Below are 16,796 nucleotides of genomic sequence, written 5' to 3'. Positions count from 1 at the left end.
TGTTATTTCCTTTGTAGGAGTACACATGGTATTAAGAGGCACAGTGGGAGGGACTTCCCTGGTGGCATAGTGGTTAAGAATCCATCTGCTAATGCAGGCAACACGGGTTCAACCTCTGGTCCGGGAAGCTCCCACATGCCGCGGAGCAACTAAGCCCGTGGGCCACAACTACTGAGCCTGTGCTCTAGAGCCCATGCACCACAACTACTGAGCCCATGCGCCTAGAGCCCATGCTCCACAACAAGAGAAGCCACTGCAATGAGAAGCCCACGTACTGCAACGAAGAGTAGCTCCCACTAGCAGCAACTAGAGAAAGCCCGTGCACAGCAACGAAGACCCAACACAGCCAAAAATAAATAAATAAATTTATTAAAAAACAAAAAAAATCTACATGACCTTGGGTCTGGTGATGCGTTTTAAACACACAACACCAAAAGTCTATCAACAAAAGAAAAATAATTGATAATGTGGACTTTATAAAATTAAAAATTTCTACTCTATGAAAGAACTTATCCAGAAAACCAAAAGACAAACCACACACTGGAAGAAACTATTTCCAAAACACATATCTCACTAAAGGGTTTGTACTCAAATTATACCAAACAATGCCATTAAAATTTGGTAAAGATTGAAACACACACCTGGCCAAAGAAGACAAACAGATACTAAATAAGCATACAAGAATATACTCAAGATGCTAGTGGAATGCATGTACAACCAACTTTGGAAGATGGTTTGGCAGTTTTTTCCAAATCTAAATAGTCTCACCTTAGGATCCAAGAAGCGTACCTCTTGTATGTAGACAACTGCTTTGAAAACCTGTGTTCAAACAAAAACTAGCATCAAGTAATGCACAGCAGCTCTATTCATAATGGCTAAAAACTTAAAGATATGAAGATATCCTTCTGTAGATGAATTCATAAGCAAATTAGGGCACATACATGTCAAGGGGAGCAGACTACACCACCCCAAAATGTGCCCATTTGACAAAAGGATTATTTTAGACAGATTAATTTAAAAGAACAGCAGACCCAGGAGAATCTTTGAAAACCAAGTAGAAAATGCCCTTTTATGAGGTAAATTTACATTTATTAAGGATATCTCCATTTGTAATGGTATGTCCCTCTCTGGACCAGGAATTGAATGATGACTAAATATCAAGAAAAAACTTGTTGGGACTTCCCTGGTGGTCCAGTGGTTAAGACTCCACACTCCCAATGCAGGGGGCCTGGGTTCGATCCCTAGTCAGGGAACTAGATCCCACATGCCGCAACTAATACCTGGGGCAGCCAAATAAAATATATTAAAAAAAAGCTTGTCAATGAAATAGGTCTGGATGTAAATCTACGTAACAACCATACCCTTGTTTACTGTGCTTTGCCTAATAACCTCCCTTAAATGGCTTCCTCCATTCCCTAACATCTTTCTTCTGTTCTTAGCTGAAGGTAGCCTTTAAGGTAATGGCTTGGGCCAGACTACGTTATCCTGGGTATCTTTCAACTATACAGAAGGTATGCATGGTATATATTAAACTTCTGATTGTTTTTCTCCAGTTCATCTCCCTTTCATTACAAGGGGGGTCTCAATGAAGAACATAGAAGGGTAGAGGGAAAATTATTTTTCCTTTCATATACATGCAATGCAATAGTATTCAGAGATATAAAAGAATGAATCATCAACCCATGCAAAAAAAAAAAAAAGATGAATCTAACATTTATATTGCTAAGTGAAAGAATCCAGTCTGAAGTGCTACACACCGTATGACCTCATTTATATGACATTCTAGAAAAGGCAAAACAGACATGGTAAACAGTTTACGGAATATGTGGTTGAAAAGGTCCGTGTGATACTTTAGTGGTGAATACCTGTCACTATGCATTTGTCTACACCTGCAGATTTTTTACAACCCAACAAGTAAATTATAATCTATTCAAATTTAGTTACTTAGGATATGGGAGTGTCAAAGACTGGCATACAGAATGTAACAAACAATCTAACTGATTTAGAAAGGTATGAAAAAAACTCACTATTGGTGGTGGGACAAAATGGGCTGACCTAAGTTAACTTTGGAAATGAGTGGACTCTGTAGGCCAAAGGCAAAATATGCTGTACACACACAGTGGACTCTGTAAGTTCTCTCCCATGGGGAGCAGTAGCTAACAGTACTGAAACTACTATATCAGTAATTGAATGCAACAAACACTGAATTTAATGACGAATGGTGGAAGCCAGGTTTCTTACCACTGGAGTGGGAAGTCACAGACAAACAAAGGGAGAAGGTTACAATACCCATGTCATAACAGATCAGGTTGGAGGCATCAGTATAAACTATCTTTAGCCTAACAGAGATACACGTAGTTCCACATGGAAATCTTTATAATTATGTGTATATGCATAGGCTGGGATACATGCACATATTTCCGTGCACTGTCAGCTGAGCATATTTAGCTCCCACGTGTAAGTTTTTAATACCATTCTCTAATAAAAGGAACGAGGGCTCTCTGAAGAAAGGGCTGATGCTAGGACTGAGACAGTAAATATATGAAGCAGGATAATCTTAAAATATCAGAAAGTAAAGAAGTACCAAAAAATTTTAAAACCCACAAAAGAAAAATTATGTAAAACGAAAACAGGAGCAAATGGAAAAAGCTCTCAACAGCCAAAGCAAGAATGAACTAAGCAGTCTAATAATGTAGTGCTGGCTTATAACCAAAAGTTTGCAATAATTATTCATGTGTCCAAACTGGTAAAAATAAGCTACGTAGTTTTTGATGAATGATGTTAAATAGAAATCTCCTATGCAGAAAGCTTCTAAACAATTCATATAGACACTCAGCTGTCCATCAAGGATGTGAAGCTAACCCCTCTCTCAAGTGTGGCTTCTGCATTATGACTTCCTCCTGAATAAGACACACAGGATGGACATGGGAGAAAATTAACCTCACTGTGGGAAAACTTCACAAACACTACCTCAGCCTGGTGACCAAAGTTAAGAATATAAGTGAGAAGTTCCCTTAAGAGCCTGTTCTCTCGATATATATAGTGAAGAGGAAGCACTTTACCTCTGTGATCTGCTTTTTCAAAGCCAGGTCTAATTACAACAAAAACAGCAAGCAAATCCCAGTGCAGGGCAGTTTACACAATACCTGACCAGTCCTCCTCCACACTGTCAAGGTCATGGAAACAAGGAGAGTCTGAGCAACTGTCAAAGCCCAGAAGAGACTAAACAGACATGATGACCCCGTGTCCTCTGAGACCCTGTAATAAGGAAAGGTATAACAAAGGGAACATGAATAGGGACTTCAGTTAATAACAAAGTATCAATATTTGTTCATTATTTGTGATGATTCTGTAGGAAATTAGACTGGAAAAATTAAAAGTCAAATAAGAGAAACCTATTGTAACAAACTGGAAATCTAGAGGAAACGGGTGATTTCTTTGTAAAAACACATTAACAAAATGGACCCTAAATTAAGGAAAATACAAAAAGACCAATTAACCACTGAGGAACCTCTTCCCCATACTGGTTATCACTGTTCCAGGGTTTCCCTCTTCAAGGACAGGGAAGGAACAGGGACAGAGCTGTTTGGCAGCTCCCCTAGTATATGACCCCACCCAGTGTCTTCATCTCCCCCAGCCACGCCTACCCAGGGAGGACACCTGAGGAAGGATCAGGGATTATTGATCCAGATGTGTCAACTAGGACTTCTTCTATTCCCAGCGACTGGACACACTTACTGAAGTAAAATAAATTAGTATTTATTATAAGGGTAGAAATAAATTAATACTTGCAAGTGGCAAGTTTAAGAATGGGTTTGGACCTGGCAGGTCCAGTGTCTCACACTCTCTCAGGAGACCTTACTTCTCTCCAAAGCTTAGTCCTGCTCAGTGCCTTTGGGGGACCCCATTCACAGGCACAGTCTCTCTCTCTGCCCTTGGGCCAACAGCAATTCTAGGCTGACAACCACTCACCATCCTTTTTCCGAGAAAAAGTTTCTCCTTTTCTTGGGTTCTAAGAAAAATCATGGTTTTGAATACCTTTGGCCTGGCTTGGGTTGCATTCTCATCCTTGACCCATCACCAGAAGATGGAAAATGGGACTGGCTAGATGTGGGTTGTAAAACCATCTTCGAGCTGGGTGGAACATGGGCTCATCCTTCTGGAACTGTTTGGACTGGACGCAGGTGAGATGTAATTCCCAAAGGAAAACTGAGGCACTAGACTTGGGCATGAGAACAGGTGCTGGCTAGGGGAAAGCAGCAGATTCTATATCAATGACAGCTCACTGCACAGCACAGAATCTGACACAAAAGGAAGAAAGGGGTTCACTTAGGGTCAGGGGCTGAAGCTACTCCTCCAGTGCTCTCACTGTCCTCCCAAGACTGCAAGAAGTTCTTTCACTTGCTGAAAAGGCAGGATCATTGTTGTTGGTTAACTCAAGTCTCCTGCCTTGGGCATCAGGTCCTCACATCTCAGAGGTTGGCCCAGAACAGCCCACGTGCCCTCAGAAGACACACCGACCTCATTCCTGCCCCTGAGAGGTGGGAGCCCTTGAGTTATGCCATCTCCCTGGCCATACTAATTACCCATCCCTTAAAAATAATACTGGTCCTTTTCCAGTTTCTTCTGTCTCTTATACTAAGGGAAGAAACCAAATGCTAGGGTGGTAAGGAAACTCTTGTGCAATGAGGTAATGGGAGGCTCAAGAATTATTCCATGCCATGGAACTCATAATTGGCAGGCTTTCCAGAGGCCACGTGGATGCATTTGGCTCTCCAAGACAACGCAGTCTCAGTGTGAATCTCCCACTGGGAGGCCCAGCTACTCCCATAACTTTGATTCTTAATGAATATGAATGTCAAAATTTCTAACAGCTGAAAGGACAAAGGATTGCAGGGTCATGGTCTGCTGTATGGTTGCTGTGTCAGGGACACACTCAAATATTTAGAGGGTTATTACCTCTCTTGGCAGGCTACGAGGCTGTGGAGGCTGTGAAGAGGAGGCCCTTTTCTCAGCCACATGGATGTTGGTAGCTGAAACATCTCAAAGGAGTGTCTACAGTGCCCAGGTAGCTGTTCCACTGCTCAGCAGCATGGTCAGCTCACTAACTGTCCATGTGGTCTTGAGAGGGCCCAGGCTGAACTGAGCTAGAGGACCACAGATGCCTGCCTGAATGGTCAGAGGTCAAGGACTGTCCTGCCTGAGACTTGACTGTCTATTGATACCCACTCAGATGGGACAAAGGATGCCTGCAGTCCCAGGAGGGCCCCACCAGCCCTCAAGTAGGCAGGGGGCTGGCAGGTTGCTACACCCAGTCCTGCATTAATCCACACATGTCCACTGAGTGCCCTCCTGTCTGGGCACTCTGCTGGCACTGGGGCTGCCCAGGCAGAGCAGGGCCAGCACAACCTTTCCCAGATGGGAGGGCAGGAAGGAACCCGGCATGACTCCTGACACCCTCCACAACCCGTGACTGACATCAAGTTCAATGTGAAACCCTCGGAGACAGTACAGACATTTCATTCTTCTCTCAGAGCCCAGGACTGGGGGGTAGAAAAACAGTGGTCCAGCTCAACTCCCTGACTCATGTGTGACCCTGGACAAATCCTATCCATCCTGGAGACCTCAGAGAGGAGAAGGGAAGGGCAACGGGGGCCAGTTATGCTTAAACCTAACCCTAACCCTAAAGAACCCTAACCTCTAACCCTAACACCCCAACTCCAGACCCTTTACCCTGACTCTCCAACCCTGACCCCTGACCCCTAAACCCTGACACTGACTCAAACCCCAGACCTAAATCCTAGCCCAGTGGATACCGAGGGATGACGTATGTACTCTTGAATAAACCAAGGGATTCATGACCTTGCATTTAGCAATAGTTTCTTGGATCTGACACTAAAGCTCAAGCAATGAAAGGGAAAAAAACCGGTAAACTGGAGTTCCTCAAAATTATAAACCTTTGTACACCAAAAGAGGCTATTCATAAAGTAAGAAGACAGCCCACAGAATGGAAGAAAATATTGGGACATTATATATCTGATAAGAGTCTTTATCCAGAATATATCAAGAACTTTTACCACTCAACAAAAGACCAACCCAATGATAAAGGATTTGCATGGACTGTTCTCCAGGGAAGGCACAGAAATGGTCTCAAGCTCATGAAAAGATGTCAAACATCAGCAGTCATGATGGAAATGCAAATTAAAACCACAAAGTGATAACCATTCTAGTGTATGTGAAAGGGTATATTAAAAATAAATAAAAATAACAAATAATGGAAACAATATAGAGAAATTGGAACTCTTAAACTTTACTTGTGGAAATGTAAAATGGTACAATCTATGTGTACAAAACTTTGGCATTTTCTCAAAAATATAAAAATGTAATTATCATATGTCTCAACAACTCCACTCCTAGATATCTACCCAAGCACTTGAAAACAGGTGTTCAAATAAAAACTTGTGAACCAATATTCAAAGCAGCACTGTTCACAATAGCCCAAGGTAAGAACAATTAAAATGTCCACCAACCGGTGAATGGATAAGCAAAACAGGGTAGATCCATAAGATGCATTATTCTGCCATATAAAGGAATAAAGTAAAATGGTGCAGCAGCTGTGGAAGACAGTAGGGGAGCTCGTCAAAAACTTAAATGTAAAAAAAAAAAAAAAAAAAAAACGTAAATGTAGATTTAATGTTAGGATCCCTCAATTCCGCTCCAGGGTATACACCGAAAATATTAGAAAGCAAGGACTGGAACAAATATCTGTACCCCATATTCATAGCAACATTATTCACAATAGCCAAAAAGTGGAAGCAACACAAGTATCCTTCAGCAGATGAATGGATAAACATAATGTAGTATATACACAATGGAATACAATTCCACCTTTAAAACTAAGGTAACTCGGAGGAGGGGCAAGATGGCGGAAGAGTAAGACGCGGAGATCACCTTCCTTCCCACAGATACAGTAGAAATACATCTACACGTGGAACTGCTCCTACAGAACACCGACTGAACGCTGGCAGAAGACGTCAGACCTCCCAAAAGGCAAGAAACTCCCCCACGTACTTGGGTAGGGCAAAAGAAAAAAGAAATAACAGAGACAAAAGAATAGGGACGGGACCTGCACCAGTGGGAGGGAGCCGTGAAGGAGGAAAGGTGTCCACACACTAGGAAGCCCCTTCGCGGGCGGAGACTGCGGGTGGCAGAGGGGGGAAGCTTCGGAGCCACGGAGGAGAGCGCAGCCACAGGGGTTCGGAGGGCAAAGCGGAGAGATTCCCACACAGAGGCTCAGCGCCGAGTAGCACTCACCAGCCCGAGAGGCTTGTCTGCTCAGCCGCCGGGGCGGGCGGGGCTGGGAGCTGAGGCTTGGGCTTCGGTGCGAGATGGGAGGGAGTCCGGGAAAAAGTCTGCAGCTGCCGAAGCGGCAAGAGACTTTTTCTTCCCTCTTTGTTTCGCGGCGCGCAAGGAGAGGGGATTCAGAGAGCCGCCTAAACGAACTCCAGAGACGGGCGCGAGCCGCGGCTATCAGCGCGGATCCCAGAGGCGGGCGCGAGCCGCGGCTATCAGCGTGGACCCCAGAGACGGGCGCAAGCCGCGGTTATCAGCGCGGACCCCAGAGACAGGCAGGAGACGCTAAGGCTGCTGCTGCCGCCACCAAGAAGCCTGTGTGCGAGCACAGGTCACTCTCCACACCGCCCCTCCCGGGAGCCGGTGCAGCCCGCCACTGCCAGGGTCCCGTGATCCGGGGACAACTTCCCCAGGAGAACGCACTGCGCGCCTCAGGCTGCTGCAACATCACGCCGGCCTCTGCTGCCGCAGGCTTGCCCTGCCTCCTCTGTACCCCTCCCTCCCCCAGGCCTGAGTGAGCCAGAGCCCCCGAAGCAGCTGCTCCTTTAACCCCGGTCTGTCTGGGCGGGGAACAGACGCCCTCAGGCGACCTACATGCAGAGGCGGGTCCAAATCCAAAGCTGAACCCCAGGGGCTGTACGAACAAAGAAGAGAAAGGGAAATCTCTCCCAGCAGCCTCAGAAGCAGCGGATTAAAGCTCCACAAACAACTTGATGTGCCTGCATCTGTTGAATACCTGAATAGACAACAAATCATCCCAAATTCAAGAGGTGGACTTTGGGAGCAGGATATATTAATTTTTCCCCTTTTCCTTTTTTTGTGAGTGTATATGTGTATGCTTCTGGGTGAGATTTTGTCTGTATAGCTTTGCTTTCAACATTAGTCCTAGGGTTAGGTCCATCCATGTTTTGTTTTATTGTTTTTTTTTTTTTTCACTTAAAAAAATTTTTTTTCCTAATAAATGTTTTCTTAATAATTTTTTCCTTATTTTCTATTTTTAGAAATTAAAATTTTTTTAATAAGTTTTTTCATATTTTTTATTCTAAAAAATTAAAAATTTTTTTCTTAATAAACTTTTTCTTAATTTTTTTTCTTATTTTTTACTATAAAAAATTAATAAATCTATTTTTAAAAATTAAAAAAAAATTTTTCTGAATACATTTATTCTTAAAATTTTTTTTTCTTATTTTTTATTATAATAGCTTTATTTTATTTTATTTTATCCTCTTCTTTTCTTTTTTTCCATTTTTTTCTCCCTTTTATTCTGAGCCATGTGGATGAAAGGCTCTTGGTGCTCCAGCCAGGCATCAGGGCTGTGCCTCTGAGGTGGGAGAGCCAACTTCAGGACACTGGTCCACAAGAGACCTCCCAGCTCCACGTAATATCAAATGGCGAAAATCTCCCAGAGATCTCCATCTTAACGCCAAGACCCAGCTTCACTCAACGACCAGCAAGCTACAGTGCTGGACACCCTATGCCAAACAACTAGCAAGACAGGAACACAGCCCCATCCATTAGCAGAGAGGCTGCCTAAAAACATAATAAGGCCACAGACACCCCAAAACACACCACCAGACGTGGACGTGCCCACCAGAAAGACAAGATCCAACCTCATCCACCAGAACACAGGCACTGGTCCCCTCCACCAGGAAGCCTACACAACCCACTGAACCAACCTTAGCCACTGGGGACAGATACCAAAAACAACGGGAACTACGAACCTGCAGCCTGTGAAAAGGAGACCCCAAACACAGTAAGATAAGCAAAATGAGAAGACAAAAAACCACACAGCAGGTGAAGGTGCAGGGTCAAAACACCAGACCTAACAAATGAAGAGGAAATAGACAGTCTACCTGAAAAAGAATTCAGAATAATGATAGTAAAGATGATCCAAAATCTTGGAAATAGAATAGACAAAATGCAAGAAACATTGAACAAGGATGTAGAAGAACTAAAGAGGAACCAAGCAATGATGAAAAACACAATAAATGAAATTAAAAATACTCTAGATGGGATCAATAGCAGAATAACTGAGGCAGAAGAACGGATAAGTGACCTGGAAGACAGAATGGTGGAATTCACTGCTGCGGAACAGAATAAAGAAAAGAGAATGAAAAGAACTGAGGACAGTCTCAGAGACCTCTGGGACAACATTAAATGCACCAACATTCGAATTATAGGGGTCCCAGAAGAAGAAGAGAAAAAGAAAGGGACTGAGAAAATATCTTAAGAGATTATAGTGGAAAACTTCCCTAATATGGGAAAGGAAATAGTTAATCAAGTCCTGGAAGCACAGAGAGTCCTATACAGGATAAATCCAAGGAGAAACACACCAAGACACATATTAATCAAACTATCAAAAATTAAATATAAAGAAAACATATTAAAAGCAGCAAGGGAAAAACAACAAATAACACACAAGGGAATCCCCATAAGGTTAACAGCTGATCTTTCAGCAGAAACTCTGCAAGCCAGAAGGGAGTGGCAGGATATACTTAAAGTCATGAAGGAGAAAAACCTACAACCAAGGTTACTCTACCCAGCAAGGATCTCATTCAGATTTGATGGAGAAATTAAAACCTTTACAGACAAGCAAAAGCTGAGAGAGTTCAGCACCACCAAACCAGCTTTACAACAAATGCTAAAGGAACTTCTCTAGGCAAGAAACACCAGAGAAGGAAAACACCTACAATAACAAACCCAAAATATTTAAGAAAATGGGAATAGGAACATACATATCGATAATTACCTTAAATGTAAATGGATTAAATGCTCCCACCAAAAGACACAGACTGGCTGAATGGATACAAAAACAAGACCCATATATATGCTGTCCACAAGAGACCCACTTCAGACCTAGAGACACTTACAGACTGAAAGTGAGGGGATGGAAAAAGATATTCCATGCAAATGGAAATCAAAAGAAAGCTGGAGTAGCAATTCTCATATCAGACAAAATAGACTTTAAAATAAAGACTATTATTACAAGAGACAAAGAAGAAAACTATATAATGATCAAGGGATCAATCCAAGAGGAAGATATAACAATTGTAAATATTTATGCACCCAACATAGGAGCACCTCAATACATAAGGCAAATACTAACAGCCATAAAAGGGGAAATCGACAGTAACACAATCATAGTAGGGGACTTTAACACCCCACTTTCACCAATGGACAGATCATCCAAAATGAAAATAAATAAGGAAACACAAGCTTTAAATGATACATTAAACAAGATGGACTTAATTGATATTTATAGGACATTCCACCCAAAAACAACAGAATACACATTTTTCTCAAGTGCTCATGCGACATTCTCCAGGATAGATCATATCTTGGGTCACAAATCAAGCCTTGGTAAATTTAAGAAAATTGAAATCGTATCAAGTATCTTTTCCGACCACAACGCTATGAGACTAGATATCAATTACAGGAAAAGATCTGTAAAAAATACAAACACATGGAGGCTACACAATACACTACTTAATAACGAAGTGATCACTGAAGAAATCAAAGGGGAAATCAAAAAATACCTAGAAACAAATGACAATGGAGACACGACGACCGAAAACCTATGGGATGCAGCAAAAGCAGTGCTAAGAGGGAAGTTTATAGCAATACAAGCCTACATCAAGAAACAGGAAACATCTCGAATAAACAACCTAACCTTGCACCTAAAGCAATTAGAGAAAGAAGAGCAAAAAAACCCCAAAGCTAGCAGAAGGAAAGAAATCATAAAGATCAGATCAGAAATAGATGAAAAAGAAATGAAGGAAACAATAGCAAAAATCAATGAAACTAAAAGCTGGTTCTTCAAGAAGATAAACAAAATTGATAAACCATTAGCCAGACTCATCAAGAGAAAAAGGGAGAAGACTCAAATCAATAGAATTAGAAATGAAAAAGGAGAAGTAACCACTGACACTGCAGAAATACAAACGATCATGAGAGATTACTACAAGCAACTCTATGCCAATAAAACGGACAACCTGGAAGAAATGGACAGATTCTTAGAAATGCACAACGTACCGAGACTGAACCAGGAAGAAATAGAAAATATGAACAGACCAATCACAAGCATTGAAATTGAAACTGTGATTAAAAATCTTCCAACAAACAAAAGCCCAGGACCAGATGGCTTCACAGGCGAATTCTATCAAACATTTAGAGAAGAGCTAACACCTATCCTTCTCAAACTCTTCCAAAATATTGCAGAGGGAGGAACACTCCCCAACTCATTCTACGAGGCTACCATCACCCTGATACCAAAACCAGACAAAGATGTCACAAAGAAAGAAAACTACAGGCCAATATCACTGATGAACATAGATGCAAAAATCCTCAACAAAATACTGGCAAACAGAATCCAACAGCACATTAAAAGGATCATACACCATGATCAAGTGGGGTTTATCCCAGGAATGCAAGGATTCTTCAATACATGCAAATCAATCAATGTGATACATCATATTAACAAACTGAAGGAGAAAAACCATATGATCATATCAACAGATGCAGAGAAAGCTTTCGACAAAATTCAACACCCATTTATGATAAAAGCCCTGCAGAAAGTAGGCATAGAGGGAACTTTCCTCAACATAATAAAGGCCATATATGACAAACCCACAGCCAACATCGTCCTCAATGGTGAAAAACTGAAACCATTTCCACTAAGATCAGGAACAAGATAAGGTTGCCCACTCTCACCACTATTATTCAACATAGTTTTGGAAGTGTTAGCCACAGCAATCAGAGAAGAAAAAGAAATAAAAGGAATCCAAATGGGAAAAGAAGAAGTAAAGCTGTCACTGTTTGCAGATGACATGATACTATACATAGAGAATCCTAAAACTGCTACCAGAAAACTACTAGAGCTAATCAATGAATTTGGTAAAGTAGCAGGATACAAAATTAATGCACAGAAATCTCTTGCATTCCTATACACTAATGATGAAAAATCTGAAAGTGAAATTAAGAAAACACTCCCATTTACCATTGCAACAAAAAGAATAAAATATCTAGGAATAAACCTACCTAAGGAGACAAAAGACCTGTATGCAGAAAATTATAGGACACTGATGAAAGAAATTAAAGATGATACAAATAGATGGAGAGATATACCATGTTCTTGGATTGGAAGAATCAACATTGTGAAAATGATTCTACTACCCAAAGCAATCTACAGATTCAATGCAATCCCTATCAAACTACCACTGGCATTTTTCACAGAACTAGAACAAAAAATTTCACAATTTGTATGGAGACACAAAAGACCCCAAATAGCCAAAGCAATCTTGAGAACGAAAAATGGAGCTGGAGGCATCAGGCTCCCTGACTTCAGACTATATTACAAAGCTACAGTAATCAAGACAGTTTGGTACTGGCACAAAAAGAGAAATATAGATCAATGGAACAGGATAGAAAGCCCAGAGATAAACCCACGCACATATGGTCACCTTATCTTTGATAAAGGAGGCAAGCATATACAGTGGAGAAAAGACAGCCTCTTCAATAAGTGGTGCTGGGAAAACTGGACAGGTACATGTAAAAGTATGAAATTAGAACACTCCCTGACACCATACACAAAAATAAACTCAAAATGGATTAAAGACCTAAGTGTAAAGCCAGACACTATCAAACTCTTAGAGGAAAACATAGGCAGAACACTCTATGACATACATCACAGCAAGATCCTTTTTGACCCACCTCCTAGAGAAATGGAAATAAAAACACAAATAAACAAATGGGACCTAATGAAACTTCAAAGCTTTTGCACAGCAAAGGAAACCATAAACAAGACAAAAAGACAACCCTCAGAATGGGAGAAAATATTTGCAAATGAAGCAACTGACAAAGGATTAATCTCCAAGATTTACAAGCAGCTCATGCAGCTCAATAACAAAAAAACAAACAACCCAATCCAAAAATGGGCAGAAGACCTAAACAGACATTTCTCCAAAGAAGATATACAGATGGCCAACAGACACATGAAAGAATGCTCAACATCATTAATCATTAGAGAAATGCAAATCAAAACTACAATGAGGTATCATCTCACACCGGTCAGAATGGCCATCATCAAAAAATCTACAAACAATAAATGCTGGAGAGGGTGTGGAGAAAAGGGAACACTCTTGCACTGTTGGTGGGAATGTAAATTGATACAGCCACTATGGAGAACAGTATGGAGGTTCCTTAAAAAACTAAAAATAGAACTACCATACGACCCAGCAATCCCACTACTGGGCATATACCCTGAGAAAACCATAATTCAAAAAGAGTCATGTACCAAAATGTTCATTGCAGCTCTATTTACAATAGCCAGGACATGGAAGCAACCTAAGTGTCCATCATCGGATGAATGGATAAAGAAGATGTGGCACATATATACAATGGAATATTACTCAGCCATAAAAAGAAATGAAATGGAGGTATTTGTAATGAGGTGGATGGAGTTAGAGTCTGTCATACAGAGTGAAGTAAGTCAGAAAGAGAAAAACAAATACAGTATGCTAACACATATATATGGAATCTAAGGAAAAAAAAAAAAGGTCATGAAGAACCTAGTGGCAAGATGGGAATAAAGACACAGACCTACTAAAGAATGGACTTGAGGATATGGGGAGGGGGAGAGGTGAGATGTGACAGGGTGAGAGAGTGTCATGGACATATATACACTACCAAATGTAAAATAGATAGCTAGTGGGAAGCAGCCTCATAGCACAGGGAGATCAGCTCGGTGCTTTGTGACTGCCTGGGGGAGTGGGATGGGGAGGGTGGGAGGGAGGGAGATGCGGGAGGGAGGAGATATGGGGATATATGTATATGTATAGCTGATTCACTTTGTTATAAAGCAGAAACTAACACACCATTGTGAAGCAATTATACTTCAATAAAGATGTTTAAAAAAAAAAAAAAAAAAAAACTAAGGTAACTCTCACACAGGCTACAATGTGGATGAACCCTGAAGTCATTATGCTAAGTGAAACAAGCCAAACACAAAAGGACAAACATTCTATGATTTCACTTGTATGAGGTATCCAGAGAAGTCAAATTCAAAGACAAAGTAGAATAAGGTTGCCAGGGGTTGAGGGGAGTTAGTGTTTAATGGTTACAGTTTCACTTCGGGAAAATGAAAAGATACTGGAGATGGATGGTGAGGATATTTTTACAACAATGCAAATGTAGTTAACTGTATACTTTAAATGATTTAGATTACAAACGTTATGTGTTTTTAATCACAATGAAAAAAAAAATGATACACGTTACAACATGGATAAACACTGAAAACATCCCAAATGAAAGAAGCCATACAGAAAAAGCCACCCAGATCATACTCATCTTGTACACTTTAAATCCATGAAGGTTTTTAAAATGAGGAAAAGCCCCAGTGATGGTTCCAGAAAAACAAAACTGGATGAGAATGGAAAAAGACATTTCCACAAAGTTGGGGCAGCTGGTGAAAGCTGAAGTGGTCCTGTGGATAGAATGATAATGGGTAAACCATAATTATCCCTCATTTTGGGGTTACGTGCTGGTTCCCTGGGAGAGTGGCCCTATTTAGGGTAAAACATATTGCAGTATTTGGTGTGAACGTAGAAAACTTTGTACTGCTATTTAAAGTTTGAACAGTTGAAATTTACTAAAAAATAAATCACTTTTCAATACAACCATGTCAATAACATGCCAGAAAATCAGAGATGACATCAAACATTGCTACCCAGACCAAATTCGACCACAGTGGCGATGCGAATCGTGCTTGTAGGAGCCCACATGGTATTAAGAGGCACTGTGGGAAGATAATATTAGGAGCCACTATGTCTTGGGTGCTGTGGATGACCTGGAGGTAGTTGAAACAGTGGGCTTTCTGAATTCTAGTTTTCCACATAAAACCACCAAAAGACTGTCAGAACTAAAAAAATGAATTCAGTAAAACTGCAGGATCATTTGTGATTCTATACACTGATAATAAACAATCAGAAAGAGACATTATGGAAACAATTCCATTTACAATTGCATCCCTCAAAAAAACTAGGAATAAATTTAACCTAGGACTTGAAAGACTTGCATCCTGAAAACTCTAACACATTGATGAAAGAAACTGAACAGACACAGAAAAATGGAAACGTATCCCATGCTCATGGGTGAAAATATTATTAAAATGTCCATTCTACCTAAAGCAACGTACACATTCACACAATCACTACCAAAATTTCCATGACATTTCACAGAAAAAAAACAAACAATCTTAACATTTGTGTGGAGCCACAAAGGACCCAGAAGAGCCAAACTGACGCTGAGAAAGGAGAACAAGCTAGAGGCATCTCGCTCCCTGACTTGACACTTCATTACGAAGCTCCAGTCCCAAAAAAGTGTGGAATTGGCCCAAAAACAGGCACACAGACCAGAGGAACAGAACAGGGAGCCCAGAAATAAACCTACAGGTATGTGATCAGTTAATTCACAAGAAAGGAGCCAAGAACATACGCAGGGGATAGGACAGTCCCCTCAATAAACGGTGCTGGGAAAACCAGACGCCACACGCCAAAGAAAAACACTGCACTCTGTCTACACCACACACAAAAGGGGCCAAAAACCCAGTTTTCCACATCAAGCCCTTCCTGTCCTGGGTCCTCTGAAGACAGACCCCCTCAGCGGTCAGCCACGCCCAGGAACCTTCTCCCCACTTTTCCTCACCTTCTCCCTCAGCGGCATCACCTCCCGGCAGGTCCTGAGGAGACCAGGCTCCTGTCAGCGTGGACTCGGCCCATGTTATCCGGAAGCTGAAGCCCCAGCGGGTCCTGAGGAGACCGGGCTCCCGTAGGTGTGGACTCAACCCCGAGTTGTCCTGAAGCCCAGGCCGTCAGCACGGACTCGGCCCCAAGTGTTGCAGAAGCCGAAGCCACATCGGGTGCTGAGGAGACTGGTCTCCCGTCAGCTGTGCGCGGAGCCAAGTCAGCCGGCAGGACGCGTTCCCGCGGAGGGTCAGGGAGGCGGGCTCACGTCCCCTGCCAGCCAATGGGAGTGTGCAGACCAAGCCGCCCTCACCGTTCAGCGGAGACCCCGCCCCCTGAGAGCAGTTCTGCTGAATCCATTAAACTGGAAATTCAAACCGAAATAGAACCGAATATCCAAAATAGTTAATGAACAATTAACTTGAAACGGTAGGGAATGAAATAAATGTAGAGACCAAATTCACTCAAATTTATTAACAGGCACTTAAAATGTAAAACTATCAAAATTATAGAGATAAACATAGAAAATCTACATGACCTTGGGTTTGGTCTGTAGATTATGAGCTTTGAGTTTTAACACACAATACAAAAAGCCAATCCACAAAAGAAAAAAGTAATATTGTGGACTTTATAAAATTAAAGATTTCTATGCTGAAAGACCTTATTCAGAAAATCAAAAGACAAACCACAAACTGGGAGAAAAAT

The 16,796-nt window shown here is 41.5% G+C and overlaps 1 long non-coding RNA gene across 2 annotated transcripts in view; it reads right to left on the bottom strand.

The window, feature by feature from the left end:
- Nucleotides 1–16,134, bottom strand: part of LOC132356424 (uncharacterized) — an 85,163-nt gene extending 69,029 nt beyond the window's left edge. For both annotated transcript variants that reach the window (XR_009499854.1, XR_009499853.1), the window contains exon 1: nt 16,054–16,134. This is a non-coding gene — a long non-coding RNA (uncharacterized LOC132356424). The remainder of the gene's footprint in view (nt 1–16,053) is intronic.
- Nucleotides 16,135–16,796: the final 662 nt, after the last annotated feature.

This window comes from Balaenoptera ricei, chromosome 21 (genome assembly GCF_028023285.1).
Source record: "Balaenoptera ricei isolate mBalRic1 chromosome 21, mBalRic1.hap2, whole genome shotgun sequence".
Classification (NCBI taxonomy): domain Eukaryota; kingdom Metazoa; phylum Chordata; class Mammalia; order Artiodactyla; family Balaenopteridae; genus Balaenoptera; species Balaenoptera ricei.
Note: the sequence above shows the minus strand (reverse complement) of the source record. Positions and strands in the feature narration are given on the sequence as shown.